Genomic DNA, 14,648 nt, shown 5'->3' with positions numbered 1-14,648 from the left:
TGCACTATTGCTGACTGACTAAATACTTTTTTGCCCCACTATATATATATATATATATATATATATATACTTATAGCCCGCACAGTATAATGTACCCCATAGTTCATACAGTATAATGAACCCCAGAACCCCATACTGTGAGTAAAGCGTTGAAACTGCAAGCCCTGGTGTCCTCCATTCCTTCTTGCATCCACCAGCACTGCTACATTCCCTGCACCAGACACTACACCATCAAGGTGTCCCCACATCTACACTGCCCTGGGACAACAGCCCTGCCTGTGGAGGGATATACCACCATTGCTGCATTAGACCATCTGTCCCAGAGGATCTGTCTGCAGCGTCGGCTTAAAATCTCCCTTGCCGAACACCACAGGTGGCATCACAAACTATTCAATTCCATTAACCACACACCACCATTGACTTTGGGCGCCCAGGGCTACGGACCGGGTCACAGCTGCCGTGATACTTTCCCCCTGACACTGGCCCAGTACCGAGTACCCCACTGCCCTGGGACTGGACGGCGACTCAATTTTGGCGTCACGAACAGGATGATGAGACCCGATGCCATCGGGTTCTGTGCACCTGAAATTTGTGAGACTTTGTACTTTTGAAAATGTGCAGAAGACCTGATTTAATAGATTTAATAGACTGTAAAATTGACATTAGAAATGGCCGCTGATGCGGAGAAGAAGGGCGTGAAGAGATGGGAGGTCCTAGGAAAAGACCACGAAGAGTATTGGGCCTTCCCTGCCTGAATTACTATGTGACAGAGACAAGGCCCACCCCCTGAGGGGTTCGTATACTGGCTTGGTATAGAGGCGCTGGAAGAAGACGCCGCCCCCGGAAGGAGGGGCAGAAGAAGCCAGTGGCGGGAAAGGGGCCGAAGCAGGAAGAAGAACGCCAGAACACCATGATGGCAGGAGCGCAGAGGCCAGAAGAAAATGACGGGGGAAGCCTCCCTCCCCCAGGCAGTGCTCGTGGAGCGTACCATCGCTCCGACACCCTTTACAGCGGCCGCCGCTGCCGCCAGGCCAGTGCTGTCATTGGATGCGGCCTTCCAGGAGAAGATACATGAGAGTCCCGTAGATCGCTGGACAGGAGCGGAGTCCCAGCCCGAAGCCGGTGCGGCCGCGCAGGTTCCTGCCTGCCTGTTCTGGTCCTGAACCGGAACGGATACAGTCACCGGCCGTACGACAGACGACCCCGGGGTTGCGGCTGCCATCATTCGCCATCCAGTGCCCCGGCAGGAGCCAGAACAGCACCGAGAGGTAGCAGGTATGATGACTGCCCCTACCATGATCCTAGTATTAGGAGTCGCACCCACAGGCAGAAATGGTCCAGTGATCACGCCAAATCAGGGGGTGGCCACCAAATTGCTTTATACCCGCAACAGCCAGCCATAGTATCATTTGCTGTGACACCCCCTGAGTGACGGAACAACATCTATCGGTACCCGCTGCCGCTTTGGCAGAATCGCTGACGGCAGAAATACTGGCTGCAACCCCTGCAGAACCCCAAGTAACAGATGAAGATACCACGTCTGAGGACAGTTCCGGTTCAGCTTCCAGAACCTCAGGAGGGGACCAGCACTAGAAAATTTACAGTAACTCTTGTTACCCAGGAGGGTTTGTTTGCACCAGTTGTGCCTTGTTTTTGTTATCATGTTTTTCTGGTAGCACTTTTGTTGCCCTGTTTTGATTGGCAGCGTTCTTCAATTTTGAACTAGCGATCATGAACTTGGAGTGATCCAAAAACTTTTATTGTAAATAGTTGCACCTCTTTAGGTGCCCTTTCTTGGTTTTACATAAAAAGACACTTTGCGAAGATAATGTTTTTGCATGGACACTTTTCGAAGATGATGTCTACCTCAAAGGACACTGCAAGAAATCCCAGCTGGGAGTGGTGTCCAGCACCTTACAAGAATAACTGTTGAATGTTTTACTGTGAAGTATTTGATAATGTGTTTTATAAGAATATTAGTAACTGAGAAATGGCTTTTATAGAAGAATTAGGAATGTCTGATCTAGAGATGAGTGATGTGAATAAAGAATTGAAAGTAGACAGATGACGGACCAGGTACTTGCGGTCAGCGTCTTGCATCTAGAAGAGACAGTGAAAGTAGAAAAATAAATGTGTACTAGAGAAGGAAAATGAGAGAAAAATGTGTTACAGAGAATAGCACTTTGAATTGACAATTGCACTTAGAATTAAAAATTTTAGATAGAATTTAAGATAGAATTGTTTGTAACGTTCAAGATGAGTACCTCCTATACTAGGAAGATTAGTATAAGAAGTGTTTATGCAGTATTATAAAAATTTGTATGTTTCTTTGCTGTCTACTTAGGTGCCTTGCAGCCCGCGGACGTGCTGTGTTTAACGGGGGGCATGTGGCGCCCCTGAGACTCAGTTGCCACAGAGGTACTGCACCTTCTCCTAAGGTGTGGTGCCCCACCAACTAGGTAAGTTGGGAACTCCTTTCCACACTACAACACCTGCACCCACACACAGGATAGTTCAGCAATGGACCAGATTGCGGCTCCATGCTTAGAGGGTAGCAGAGCACCTTTCGTGGGTCCTTGCTTCATAACACGAGATGTGCTGGGAGATGGGTGGAGTTAGATATAAAAGAGTGGGAAAGTTTAGAATTACAGTTCAGTCAGACGGGGAGTCTGAGTCAGAGAGCAGGCTGACAGGAGGTCAGCCTGAGGGGAGCTCAAGGCGGAGGAAGACAGTCAGTCAGGCGAGGCTGAGGACTGGTCTTAGTGGAACGAGCTCCCTAGGAAAGGAACAGAAGGAGAAAGACGTAGAACTGCAACCTAAGCTTCCATAAGAGAGAGAAGGAACAGCGCAGAACGAAGGAGTAGGAGAACAGAGAGGAGTTGTGGGTTGGAAGAGGAACCCTGCCTATAGGTTCTCAGCGCAAGGCCGGGGCACAGTCCCCGAGGTTATATGGACACTTATGGTTCTGCACCAGACACCGGTGGAGTAGTTGGCTGTAAATGCACTACTCCTATCCAAGACTTGGGACACAACAGCAACACGGATAGAGAGCCAGGATCCAGGAGGTCCCTGATCAGGCTACAGCTGTCTGTCATACAAGTAGAGTTGTTAGGAACATCTGATAGGAGGAACTTCAGAGTACCATGGTACTGGAGCTCTTCACACTAAAGGCGCAATAGAGGAGTCGTTCAGGAAAGGTACGTGTTGGCGGAGTGTTGGAGAGGAGAAGCCTAACTTGCTCGGGAGGTTGATTGAGTCTCTGCCCCGGAGGACACGGCATGGAAGCGGGCACCAGTGGTTACCAAGAACTGTGAGTAAAGCGTTGAAACTGCAAGCCCTGGTGTCCTCCATTCCTTCTTGCCTCCGCCAGCACTGCTACATTCCCTGCGCTAGACACTACACCATCAAGGTGTCCCCACATCTACACTGCCCTGGGACAACAGCCCTGCCTGTGGAGGGCTATACCACCATTGCTGCATCCCACCATCTGTCCCAGAGGATCTGTCTGCAGCGTCGGCTTAACATCTCCCTTGCCGAACACCACAGGTAGCGTCACGAATAGTGTTGAGCATTCCGATACCGCAAGTATCGGGTATCGGCCGATACTTGCTGTATCGGAATTCCGAAACAGACTTCCGATATTTTTTCAATATCGGAAGTCGGCATCGGAATCGGAAGTTCAAAGTTGATTGACAGCCTGACGTCATCATGATGCGCGGTGTGTGCGCATCATGATGCGCCGTCATTTCGGGCCTTCCGGGGGTCTCTGCCGGCCTGCCGGGGGGCTGTGTGGACTGCCCGGGGTCTGTACCGGCCTGCTGGGGGGCTGTGCCGGCCTGCCGGGGGGCTGTGCACCCTGTGGGGGTCTGTACCGGCCTGCCGGGGGGCTGTGCCGGCCTGCCGGGGGGCTGTGTGGACTGCCCGGGGTCTGTACCGGCCTGCCGGGGGGCTGTGCCGGCCTGCCGGGGGGCTGTGCACCCTGTGGGGGTCTGTACCGGCCTGCCGGGGGGCTGTGCCGGCCTGCCGGGGGGCTGTGCTGATGTCCGGGGGGCTGTGCAAGCATCGTCCGATGGGACTATAAGTCCCATCTGGCGATGCCTGCTACCATGACAGTGATTGACACATTAGCCAATGATGGGACAGTAGTAGTCCCATCATCCGGCTAATGTGTTAAATGTTAAAAAAAAAAAAATACTACATACATACTACATACATACTACATGCATGCTACATACATACTACATATATACTACATGCATGCTACATACATACTGCATGCTACATACATACTACATACATACCACATATATACTACATACATACTACATGCATGCTACATACATACTACATACATACTACATGCATGCTACATACATAACATATATACTACATGCATGCTACATACATACTACATACATGCTACATACATACTACATACATACTACATATATACTACATGCTACATACATACTACATACATACTACATGCTACATACATACTACATATATGCTACATACATACTACATACATACTACATGCATGCTACATACATACTACATGCATGCTACATACATACTACATACATACTACATATATACTACATGCATGCTACATACATACTGCATGCTACATACATACTGCATGCTACATACATACTACATACATACCACATATATACTACATACATACTACATGCATACTACATACATACTACATGCATGCTACATACATAACACATATACTACATGCATGCTACATACATACTACATGCTACATACATACTACATACATACTACATACATACTACATACATACTACATGCATGCTACATACATACTACATGCTACATACATACTACATATATAATGCATGCTACATACATACTACATGCATGCTACATACATACTACATACATACTACATGCATGCTACATACATACTACATGCTACATATATACTACATGCTACATACATACTACATGCATGCTACATACATACTACATACATACTACATGCATGCTACATACATACTACATGCTACATATATACTACATGCTACATACATACTACATGCATGCTACATACATACTACATACATACTACATGCATGCTACATACATACTACATGCTACATACATACCACATACATACTACATATATACTACATGCATGCTACATACATACTGCATGCTACATGCATGCTACATACATACTACATACATACTACATGCTACATACATACCACATATATACTACATACATACTACATACAATACATTCATACAATACATACATAGACATACAGTACATATAACATAGAGTAACATACTTACCAATACTTGTCACATTGTTCCCCGAAGCCATTGTCTTTTAAAGGAATAAATATTAACATAACAAACCACAAAAATACTCACCCACGATCCGAAGCAGTCCACGAGTGTGTCCCACGACGATCTTGGGTAGAGAACTGCAGCATCAGCTGATGCCGCCGTTCTCTACGGGCTGCAGGAATCCAATGACGGAAGGTAGGTATCCTTCCGCACTGTATTCCTCCGCCACTTAAAAAAAAAAAAAAGTCCCTAGTCTCACTTTATGCCATTGCTGCGTGGGAAATTCCCACACAGCAATGGCATAAAGTGAGACTAGGGACTTTTTTTTTTTTTTAAGTGGCGGAGGAATACAGTGCGGAAGGATACCTACCTTCTGTCATTGGATTCCTGCAGCCCGTAGAGAACGGCGGCATCAGCTGATGCTGCAGTTCTCTACCCAAGATCGTCGTGGGACACACTCGTGGACTGCTTCGGATCGTGGGTGAGTATTTTTGTGGTTTGTTATGTTAATATTTATTCCTTTAAAAGACAATGGCTTCGGGGAACAATGTGACATGTATTGGTAAGTATGTTACTCTATTATATGTACTGTATGTCTATGTATGTATTGTATGAATGTATTGTATGTAGTATGTAGTATATATGTGGTATGTATGTAGTATATATGTGGTATGTATGTAGCATGTAGTATGTATGTAGTATGTATGTAGCATGCATGTAGCATGCAGTATGTATGTAGCATGCATGTAGTATATATGTAGTATGTATGTGGTATGTATGTAGCATGTAGTATGTATGTGGTATGTATGTAGCATGTAGTATGTATGTAGTATGTATGTAGTATGTATGTAGCATGCATGTAGTATGTATGTAGCATGTAGTATATATGTAGCATGTAGTATGTATGTAGCATGCATGTAGTATATATGTAGTATGTATGTAGCATGTAGTATGTATGTAGCATGCATGTAGTATGTATGTAGTATGTATGTAGCATGCATGTAGCATGTATGTAGCATGTAGTATATATGTAGCATGTAGTATGTATGTAGCATGCATGTAGTATATATGTAGTATGTATGTAGCATGTAGTATGTATGTAGTATGTATGTGGTATGTACGTAGCATGTAGCATGCATGTAGTATGTATGTAGTATATATGTAGTATGTATGTAGCATGCATGTAGTATATATCTAGTATGTATGTAGCATGCAGTATGTATGTAGCATGCATGTAGTATATATGTAGCATATATGTAGTATGTATGTAGCATGTAGTATATATGTAGTATGCATGTTGCATGCATGTAGTATATATGTAGTATGCATGTTGCATGCATGTAGTATATATGTAGTATGTATGTTGCATGTAGTATATATGTAGTATGAATGTAGCATGTATGTAGTATGAATGTAGCATGTATGTAGCATGTAATTTTTTTTTTTTTTTTTTTTACATTCAACACATTAGCCGGATGATGGGACTACTACTGTCCCATCATTGGCTAATGTGTCAATCACTGTCATGGTAGCAGGCATCGCCCGATGGGACTTGTAGTCCCATCGGACGATGCCTGCACAGACCCCCGAAGCCTGCACAGCCCCCCGGCAGGCCGGCACAGCCCCCCGGCAGGCCGGCACAGCCCACCGGAGCCTGCACAGACCACTGGCAGGCCGGCACAGCCCCCCCGGCAGGCCGGCACAGCCCACCGGAGCCTGCACAGCCCCCCGGCAGGCCGGCACAGCCCACCGGAGCCTGCACAGCCCCCCCGGCAGGCCGGCACAGCCCCCCGGCAGGCCGGCACAGACCAACGGAGCCTGCACAGACCCCCTGGCAGGCCGGCACAGCCCCCCGAAAGGCCCGTACTGACCCCAGAGAGGCTGTACAAGGGAAAAACAGGGTTTTTCTTATTCCGATACCGGAAGTCCCATAGACTTGAATGGGACTTCCGGTATCGGAATCGGCGATACCGATACTTTTTTTTAAGATCGGCCGATCCATTCCGATCCGATACTTTGAAGTATCGGACGGTATCGCTCAACTCTAGTCACGAACTATTCAGTTCCATTAACCACACACCACCATTGACATTGGGCGCCCAGGGCCACGGACCAGGTCACAGCTGCCGTGATACTTTCCCCCTGACACCGGCCCAGTACCGAGTACCCCACTGCCCTGGGACTGGAGGGCGACCCATGTCCATACCTTTGCGCTGCTCCAACCCCACACTGAACAGCCCATTTGTGGGCATGTTTGTGTAAACCCTGCTTCCTTTTGGCATGAGACAGTCGTGACAAATTCAGGACCCTTGGCATATATGCCCATAACTAGTACCAAGGCTGGTACTTGGCCTTTTAAAATATAATTCCCCTAATTCTGTTTAGCCAAACAGCTGTGCACTTTGTGCATGTACTGCCTGGTACCTGCCAGTCACATTGTCGGAGTTATTATGGCAGTGTCTGGTAGGATAACATGGAGATATGAGATATAAAAACAATAGATGTATAAATTACATGGCCTAATATTTATTTAATCTATGCCCAGAAATAGTTTTAGCACTTCACAGCTAAAGGTTTACGAGCTTTAATAAAATGTGTTATTTTACAATAAAAGTAAATGGAAATATAAAGTTATTGTCTTATTAATATTCACAGTTGATTAAAGTTGATTCTGTTTTTAAAAGTTCTTCTCATGCTCAGTGGAATTCACCACCTGACGCTCCTCACATTTCAGCAGGAAAAGTGCAGAGAAACCCTGCGTAGCTACATCTGGAACTAGTGAAGTATAATATGAAGATATCAGCCACAAACATGAAGAAAGGAGAAGGTAAACAGGAAGAAAATTGGATCTAAGCTCTTGAAGTACAAGTGTTCTTGTGGGAGACATTTTTACACAGCAGGGACAAGTCTACACTTTGCATCTTAAAAGATTAAAAAGAAGTTCAGCATTTCTGCTCACATTACTTGTTCCCCAGTCTAAGGTTTATTCCTTACTTAAAGATAACCGATGATAACATTTTCCTTGTGTTTAATATACGCTTCTTTATTACCAACTGTGAATATTCAGATTATGCTGACAAATCAGAGGAAGATTTCTATTACAGGTGTATATTTAATTAATCTGCTGCATATATCCTGCTTGTATGCTGCAACCTCATTTCCAAGCATATTTAATGTTATATATTTCATTCATCTTACTGAGCTGGTCACTGATGCTGTAAGGTCATCCTACTTTCTTAAAGAGTTTTATGATTCATGTTGTCCTGCAAACTTGTTTGTTTATCTCTACATTTATTATCTCCTGCTGTCTTAATTTAGTTGATTGATTGTTAACGACTCAAATTAGTGATAGATCTAAGAACAAACCTCCTATATATTCAGACAAAGCTTTGGGGATGCATTTATGTAGGGGACATTTACACATTTTCTTCAAAGTGCCATGCAGTTAATCATGGCAGTTAGTGCTGGAGACAGGTAATGCATTAAAAAAAACTTATTTCCAGAACATTTGGCTGCAGCAAATATTTACCATATGTATTTGTATAATATATATCCTGCTGCACTCACTCACATCCACTGTCCTAGCACAAACTCTTTGCAAACCATTTATATCAGCTCCACTGTTTTCTCCTATGTACAGCACTCTCACTCTTTTCACAATCCTAAACTGCGCAGATTCATTAAGTCACACCATACAACACAAGGGACGCTCTCACAAATCACTTAACCATCTGCTCATTCTTTCTATCCTCCTCCTAGATACTGTAAATATCTCTCCCAATCCTGGCCCTTCTTGTAATAGTAAATCGAACCCCTCACCTACTACTCTCAAAAACCCCTTAAATCTCATTAATATTCCCTGCATGCCTTCTGTCTTTTTTAACTATGCCCTCTGGAATTCATGCTCAGCAACTAACAAACTCTCCTTCATCCATGACTTCTTCCTTTCTTATTCTCTTAACCTTCCGGCTCTTACTGAAACCTGGATCCAGCAGTCAGACACCAACGCTGCTGATTCTACTTTCTCATATGGTGTACTACATTTCTCTCATACCCTGAGATCAAACAACAGACCAGATAGAGGTGTTGTTCTGCTCCTATCAACCAAATGTACTTTTCAGGTAACCCCCTAAGTACCCTCACTTATCATCTCTTCTTTTAAGATTCATTCTACATCCCCTTCTCCCTTCGGTAGTTGTGTATCATTTATTGATCACTTTGCCACCTGGCTTCCTGTAACATCCTAACCCTCATCATGGGAGATTTTAACAATCCCATTGGTTTTCCCTTCTCCCCATCTGCCATTCACCTTTTATCTCTAACTTCCTCCTTCGACCTTTCAAAGTTTACTAACTCTCCTACACATAAAGACGGAAATACGCTGGACCTGGTCTTCTGACTTTGCTCAGTACATAATTTTATCAACTCCCCTGTCATGCTCTTTGATGACCACAATCTTCTTTATTTCTCTGTCAAGAACATCCCCACTTTCCACACTTCCAGAAATATACGTGCCATTAACACACAGAAACTTATGAAGAATTTGCCGTCATCATTGGCCCAATCTCCTCCCTCTGATGTCCTGAGTCTGCACTGAAACATTATAATAAAACAGTGCAATGCACTGCAACTCCTACGCATAGATCAACTAGGCGCAGACGTTTCCTACAGCGGTGTACTGAACGTCTGTAGACAAAATCCAATCTGGCCAAAGATTTCATCCATCATAAATTTATGCTTAAATCATAGAACTCTACCCTTTACCTTTCCAAACAAGCCTATTTTAACACCCTCATTACCTCACTATCCAAGAATCCTAAACATCTCTTTGACACTTTTCATTCCCTCCTCAATCCAAAATTCAAGAGTGCAGGCCACGACCACCGATCCAGCGCTGATGATCTGGCAAATTAATTCAAAGAAAAAATTGGCCATATCCAACAGGAAATAAACTCCCTATCCCTTCATACGATGAACTGTCCTTCCTCCCCCACTGCACCCAGCTCACTCTCTGTCTTTGAACCAATCAAGGAAGAAGAAGTGATCAAGCTCCTTGCATCTGTGACGACTCCTGGAGTGTACCCTCTGGGTCATGGCACCAACCCGCCCAGGGCGAGCTGACCTAGTGAGGATCACCACCTATACAGGGAGTGTCAGGGGCAAGCCCCAGGGGGTAAGGTACCATGACTGCTGGCACCAGGCGGCCGGCTCACAGGAGAAATGAGTGAGTGTGTCTGCAGGAACGTGCAAAGCGGGATTTGTGCAAAGGAGCACACCAGAACTCAGAGCTAGGCAGCAGGTGTGCCAGGAGGCACAACAGAGTACTGGAATGGAGTACAGGATAGAGCAAGTGCCAGGAGGCACAACAGAATACTGGAACGGAGTACAGGATAGAGCGAGTGGCAGGAGTACTGGAGCGGAGTACAGGATAGAGCGAGTGCCAGGAGGCACAACAGAGTACTGGAACGGTGTACAGGATAGAGCGAGTGCCATGAGGCACAACAGTACCAGGCAGAGTGCAGGATCAGAGCGTGTGCCAGGAGGCACAACGGAGTACAAGGCAGAGTGCAGGATCAGAGCATGTGCCAGGAGGCACAACAGAGTACAAGGCAGAGTGCAGGACAAGAGCGTGTGTCAGGAGGCACAGCAGAGTACAAGGCAGAGTGCAGGTTCAGAGCGTGTGCCAGGAGGCACAGCAGAGTACAAGGCAGAGTGCAGGTTCAGAGCGTGTGCCAAGAGGCACAATAGAGTACAATGCAGAGGACCCAAATACAGCACACAGTCAAGCAGGGACATGGCAGACCAAGCCAGGAAGTACAACAATAATCAGGCACCTCCCATAGGAAGAGGTAGCCTGATATAGCACCTGAGTCCTAGAACTTCCGGATCAAGTCCTCCAGTATCATAGAGAGGACAAGACCAAAGACAGAGCTGGGCAGAGCACGCGTGCGCACTAGAACATAGCGCAACCACGGAGCTAGGAGCGAGAGGTGCGTGTGCGCACCCGACGGGACCCTCGTAGCGGCCGCGGCACCGGAAGTGGTGACAACGAACCAGGGGTCCCGCACCCAGGTGGGAGAGGCGTGACAGGCGGCGTGACAGCATCTTCTTGCCCTACTACTTGAACCCGTGACCCTATTCCCTCACATCTCCAGTCCATTTCCGCAGCTGTCACCACTCACCTGACGAAAATATTCAACCTCTGTCTCTCTTCCAGTATCTTTCCCTCCTCATTTAAACACACCAGCATACATCCATTACTTTAAAAAAAAACATTCCTCAACCAAAACTTTGCTGCTAACTACAGACCTATCTCTAATCTTCCTTCATCTCCAACCTTCTGGAACGCTTGGTCCACTCTCGTCTAATCTGTTATCTCTCAGATCACTCTCTTCTTGATCCTCTGCAATCCGGTTTCCGGTCTTTACACTCTATTTTAACTGCTTTCACTAAGTCTCTAATGATCTACTAAAAGCTAAATATAATGGTCACTACTCCATGCTGATTCTCCTGTATCTCTCTGCAGCATTCTACACTGTGGATCACCAGCTCCTCCTCAATATGCTCCGCTCTCTCGGCCTCAAGGACAACATTCTCCTCCTGGTTCTCCTGGTGCTCCTTCACTGTAGCTTTTGATGGCTCCTCCTCTCCTTTTCCCCTTGATGTCAGAGTTCCACAAGGATCAGTTCTAAGTCCCCTCCAGTTCTCCCTGTATACTGCCCCTATTGGACAAATGATCAGTAGATTTGGTTTTCAGTACCATCTCTATGCTGATGACATCCTATTATACACCTCTACTCTTGACTAGACATGGGCTGATCCCTGGACGTTCGGGTCCGGCGGGTTCAGCCAAACAGTTTACAAAAGTTTTTGTTCAGGTACCAGAACAGTACCTGGTCCTGAAGCTTAACCTGGAACCCATTCACTTGAAGGGGGGCCCAAAAATCCAGTGTTTGCCATGCTGTCATGTGCATGACAGCATGGCAAACACTGCTTCTGATCAGCAGTAAAATCATTACTGCCGGTCAGAGTGCCACGGTTCCCACACTGTTAAATGACAGCAAATGCCCGCATCTGTGATTGGAGGTATAAAGTTTACCTCTGGTCAGTGGTGTCAGCTGTTGGGACTACTGCTCCCATCAGCCTGCGCCTGCTGCTGCTGCTAATAACAGTGAGAGCAGGTGGCAGCTGATAGGAGTATTCATCAGTCGGCTCCTGCATTATAAATAATTTAAAAAAAAAGGCATGGGTTCCCCTGTATTATTGATAACCAGCCAGGCAAAACTGACAGTTGAGGGATACAACCCTCAGCTGCAGCTGTCAGAGTTACCAAGGCTGGTTATCAAGAATAGAGGGGTTCCCACGCTGTTTGTTTTATTATTTAAATAAATAATTTTAAAAAATGTATAGAAGCCGTTTCACACAGCATGTCCACTTCAGACATTGCCTTTCTGAATCCTTCTCATATAGGTACTGTTTACATGGTCAGGTTTTAAATACATTGGTTAGGACTGCTCTGAAGGATATACCTTGGCGATTGGTAGAGTGGCTTAGTATACATTTTTTGCAAAAAACGTATCAACTAAATACCCTGTTTTCTTATCATCTTTTTACTAGCACTTGCTGTTTATTGTTAGATATTTTTTTACAGCAGAGTATTTTTTCACGTTTGTTGTACTGTGTTTTTCTGTGTTTTAGTCTCTTGGTGGTGTGAATACTGTCCTACCGACTTATTCACTATGTGCATGGCCCATGCGTTTGTATTCAATATCCCTCACCTGTCCAACGCCTTAATCCATGTCTGGGCATTACTAGTTTTCAACCTGGACGGTGCCAAGATATGAGCGTTCAGGCTGAGAACCACTGATGAATGACGTGATCCCAGTGCAGCATCAGTGTGTGGTTCTACCATTACTCCATAGCAACATATGTGCCATCTTGGGATCATACTTGATTCAGATCTTTCATTCACTCCCTAAATCTGATCATTCGCTCGCTTTTGACATCTACACCGCAAGAATTTCTAGAATTGAATCTTTTCTTTCTTTCGACTTTGCAAAAACTTTTACTGTAGCTCTTATTCATTCTCGTCTGGACTATTGTAGCTCTCTACTAATCGGTCTTCCTCTTATTAAGCACTCCCCTCTCCAATCTGTCCTGAATGCAGCAGCAAAGAAAATGTTCCCATTCTGGCCCGTTTGACTTATATGTCCGCCATCTTGCTATAATGTCCTAGCTCCTTGGCCCATTCTGTAATAATGCTCCTCAATCTGCCGCTGTTCTCTAACACTTAAAAAAAGACTTTTCTTACCCTCCCGCTCTCCTATGATGCATGGCGTCCTATTATATATTGCAGAGTCTGTCAGCTAACTTTGGCATGCCTTCTACGAGCAACACATGACGTCACTGCTATGCCACTGTATGTGTATTGCGTTGCAAGGACCTGGCAGGTCTCTGCGCCACAATACATTCAAGGGCTCATACTCACTTGCATGAAAAGTGACCTGGCATTGCCGCCGGCACTCTGACAGGAGTGTGCAGCTACATGTATTTCTATGCAGCTGCATGCTTCGGTCCAAGTGACGGCGGCAGTGCCAGGTTTTCATGCGAGAGACTCGCACGAGAATCATGCGAGTCTCTCGCAAGTGAGTATGAGCCCTTAGTTGAATGTGCATCCTCTTGCATGTGTGGTGCCCCTGAGGGTCCAGTAGCCACAGAGGTACTGCACCTCATCCAGAGGTGTGGTATCTCACGACCAGGTAAGATGGGGGCACTTTACCACACTCCTAACACTGCACCCAACACACAGACTAGTTAGTCAGGGCATCTGGGTGTACCCTTCGGGAGGATGGCCTCATCCCAGACTGGCTAGGAAAGGGTGTTGGGGGGATAATGGGGAAGGTAGGTAGAAGGGGAGGAGCTTAGAAAGTGGAGTGATTTAGAGCAGCCAATGAGTGATAGTGAGTGGGCGGAGCTTAGAGAAAGAGTGGGAGATTTGAAGGCAGTTAGGAGAGTCCCCTCAGGGGAGAGCAGGTGGAAGGACGTGTTGGAGGCAGCTGTCAGAAGGAGCTGCTGGACTGATTGGCGTGGAAAGAAAGGCTCCCTGAAGGAAGGAGTGATTTTTCTAGAGTCCCACGCTGATAGCCATCAGGTGGGGGAAGAAATTAGGTCGCAGAAGGGTCTCAGTCCCTAGCCTAGTGAAGTGAACGTCAAACTTAACTAGCAAGCTGACAGTTGTGGTTGCTGTATGGGCCACAGCGAACTTCCACAGTTACCTTCTCCGGAAAGGCTGTCACGTAGGATCAAGAAATCACCTGA

The sequence above is a fragment of the Dendrobates tinctorius genome, unplaced genomic scaffold, assembly GCF_039654945.1.
Source record: "Dendrobates tinctorius isolate UK_male_01 unplaced genomic scaffold, ASM3965494v1 ptg000024l, whole genome shotgun sequence".
NCBI lineage: Eukaryota > Metazoa > Chordata > Amphibia > Anura > Dendrobatidae > Dendrobates > Dendrobates tinctorius.
This window is presented reverse-complemented; position numbering follows the sequence as displayed.